At 42.0% G+C, this 3735-nt stretch overlaps 1 pseudogene; it reads right to left on the bottom strand.

The window, feature by feature from the left end:
- Nucleotides 1-3735, bottom strand: part of LOC119730831 — a 17067-nt pseudogene extending 13332 nt beyond the window's left edge.

Below are 3735 nucleotides of genomic sequence, written 5' to 3'. Positions count from 1 at the left end.
AGCCCCAGTAGGTTGGTTTCAAATAGTCGACTATAGCGTAGTCAACCGTCCGTCGACTAGACAGAGTTCGGGCTAACTTTAGTCGAACTATGATTAACCAATGGTCAACAATAGTTCTTGCGCGTAGCCGCGAACTTTTCCTTGCCCATTTGAAAGCCTATATCGTAATCGGCGTCAGCTAAACAAAAGGAAAAACAAAAATCTTAACTAGGCCAAAAGCTATTCGCGATTGAAATCGGCAACAGCTAATTACTTCTGACCATTTCAGAAATGTTGATCGGGTTGTTCACCAAATTGAAATACATGATTTCATAACGACGATCGGGTCGTAACCGATAACCGGCCAAAAATACTTACAACTCCTTCAGCTGTTTAAGGATGGGAAACATATTGAAGGTTCCTTTCTGAAGAGAGCTGACGTCATTCCAATCTATTACCCTGCCATGTATATACAAACACAGAAAATATTGGATGTGATTTATTTCCATACTCTAATTTGGTTTGTTAAGTTTGAAGGGGGACGTACCGTCGAGTCGGGGAAGCATTGCAGGGCACCCCCGCCCCCCGCACGAGGCCTCAGCCCTGGTTTGTGCCCACCGCCCCGACCCCAACTCACCCCCACCTTAATAAAAGTACGTGTCCACGGTTATGCACACAACATCAAACTGCTAATAGATTAATGGTTGAGAAAACATTAATTGAACTGTGCTTTCATTTCCAATAGTTTCTATAACAGCAAGTGATGTGTCAGTTTGTGACGTACATGATATCTAATGTGATACCGTCCACGTCGTATATTTGGTCTACCAACTGCAGCTGGGACTGACTCAAGATGACGCAGAATGCTGCCAGACTGTCCCTGACGCTACAAGCACACTGACACCGTAGTGGGGAAGTAATGTCGCAACTGCTGATACTGCTGGAAGTACAATTTGTAGATAATGTTACATTGGTTTCTGATGGTCAAACAATGAGAAAAGATCAGAGTTAAATCCTACTTTGCCGGTTCCATCAAACATTAACAGTTTCTGTTGAATTTCGGCTATGTGTGAAACGAACTTGTCTTGAAACGAAACCTTAACACCATGTCATGGACCTGCAGCTATAATGACCAAACAGATATTTGCAAATATCATATCATTCAATAAATATATTGTTTGAGCCTAGGTTAAGGTGAGCGTATAAAGTGGCTATACGCAATAGTATTTATGGGGGGGGAAATCAAGTATAATTTTTGTTTTACTGAACTACATGACACATTGAATATATATAGGTAAGGTTAAAAATAAACACTTACCACAACTCATGGTCAGTGTTGGTCAATGGGGGACCCGAAGGTCCTTTAGTCCGAAGGTTCGATAGTCCGAATGCACAACATTTCCATTAGAGGGGGTTCGTTAGTCCGAAAATGAAATAAGGTTCGTAAATCCGAACATTTGATGCAATGATCCGAAGGTTAATTAGTCCGAAGGTTCATGTATCCGAAGGTTCGAAAGTCCGAATTTAGAATAAGGTTAATTGGTCCGAAGGTTCAATGGTCCGAAACGGAAATAAGGTTCAATAGTCCGAAGGTTCATTATTCCGAATTGACAATAAGGTTCGATAGTCTGAATCGACAATAAGGTCCGATAGTCCGAATCGACAATAAGGTCCGATAGTCCGAATCGACAGTAAGATCCGATAGTCCGAATCAACAGTAAATTAGTCCGAAGTGTCATACTAAAGAACCGTATTGCGCATTCGGACTATCGAACCTAATTGTTGATTCGGACTATCGAACCTTCGGATTAATTAACCTTATTCTATTTTCGGACTAATGGGCCCTTCGGACTATCGAACCTTCGGACAAACGAACCTTCGGACTAATGACCCTTCGGACTAAAGAACCCTCGGACCTTCGGACTATCGGGCTGTAACCGGTCAATGGCCCCAACATGTGAGGTCCCCACATCCTGTTCCAACTACTCTCCCTCGTGAGTCATGACTTTGGACAACTCATTGGGGCCATTTCCATGATAACAAAGGTTGTATTGCAAGGTCACCGAATCAGTAAATTTGTGAAAGTCTTAAAAAATCATTACCATTGATATAATATTCAAGAATGTCTTCACGGTCACCAATGAACTGGTAATCTGTGCCTGCAACGAGTTTCGAAGAAGTAAAAAAATAACGAATTATGGCTAAGCTGCAAACGATTTTTTTAAGGGGGATTATGTTTGACATTAATGTCCTCTAGGCTTTTGATTCTGTTACATGCCTTGAGTTTCCAATAAAGTTTGAGTTTCCATGCATTGAAGGGGCACTAGGTCCTGAAATCCCCGAAAATTTTATGTTTTGGATTGTTTACTTAGCCTATTTCAAACATCTGGTTAAAAGGAAACCAACCTAATGTCTTACCGTTCCCGAGAAAAGACGAAAAAAAACCCGCTTGTTTACATCGCCACGACGGAGTGCGAATACGTTTTTCGTGTCGATGTACGATATACACGTTGTGTGTCTCGGGAACAGCGCGCGGTGACCAATCACCAATGCAAAAAAGTGGTTTCTTCAACGTCCGCAAAATGCAAGCACATTACGAATGAAATCACAACTAGCATCCAAACAGCTCGAATTTATGAGGTCGCAAAAGTGGACCCCGAAACTCGTTCTCGCACGCATAATACAGGAATAGCACCAAAACGCCCAGTTTTGAAAGGATAGTTGTCTGTATGTTTATATCCTACTTTAAAATGTTATTTCCGATTAACATCATCTCGTTCAAAGCGCGTTTTGTAGCCCAATTGGGCTGTTCCAGAACCTTGTGCCCCTTTAATAATAAAATGAGCTAGGAACATTGTCATTGGATACGGATCAAACTAGATTTAAATTTAAAACAAGGCGGTTCTCGGACCGCGCGTCTCGCCCGTTTGCGCGATTATCTTTAGAGAGTGACCTCTGACCGCGCGTGGTGTGTCCTCAGATGACCTTTGACCTTGGTATGTGACCTTTTGCATCGGTATCATATGAAGGTTGCCATGTTGCATGTATGTCCCAAGTTTGGTTCCAATTGGACTTCAACTTTTCAAATGAGAGAAATGTTTCGAAACTTTAAATAACATACAACATACATAATCATGCATACATACGAATCAACGGATGGACATATACATATGGACAGACATAGTGCATCGCATGGTCTCTTTCCTGAACTTCGTTCACGCAAGACAGAAACAAGGAAAGAAAATTATCATTTTCTGATTCTCCTTACAATAACTTCCAGTCTGATAACGTCACGTTATTATATCACATCTTCGGATCTTTTATTATCATCCCTTGGACCGTTTGAAGAAAATTCCGTTTGTTTTGAATTAAGGCTTATGTCTATTGAATTCACCTAAAAACATTGACCTCCCCAGAAGTAAAGGCTTGACTTAGCTAACACCTACCAGTTTCTTCCGTTTCCTGCCTCACTCTCACAGAAAACCTGGCTCGGTAGGACGAGACATATTTACTTTGGAACGCCATGCTAGCCTCGTGACCGTCTGACGTGATGGGAGGAGCCCCTTCAAAAGTCCCGCTGATCACGGCAATGACTTTGCTGTCGGGGGATACTAACAAATGCCCGTTCCAAATTTGCAGGTAGTTAGGTGTCGCTAACTCTATCACATCGAATTCGAAAGTCACCCTGGATCCACTATCGACTCTGATGAACCACATACTCAGTGTGTCGTATGGGTAGTGGACATTTGGGGACAT

Source organism: Patiria miniata, unplaced genomic scaffold, assembly GCF_015706575.1.
Source record: "Patiria miniata isolate m_02_andy unplaced genomic scaffold, ASM1570657v1 HiC_scaffold_1, whole genome shotgun sequence".
In the NCBI taxonomy this organism is placed as follows: domain Eukaryota; kingdom Metazoa; phylum Echinodermata; class Asteroidea; order Valvatida; family Asterinidae; genus Patiria; species Patiria miniata.
The sequence above is the reverse complement of the archived record's forward strand: the minus strand, read 5'-3'. Positions and strand labels throughout refer to the sequence as shown.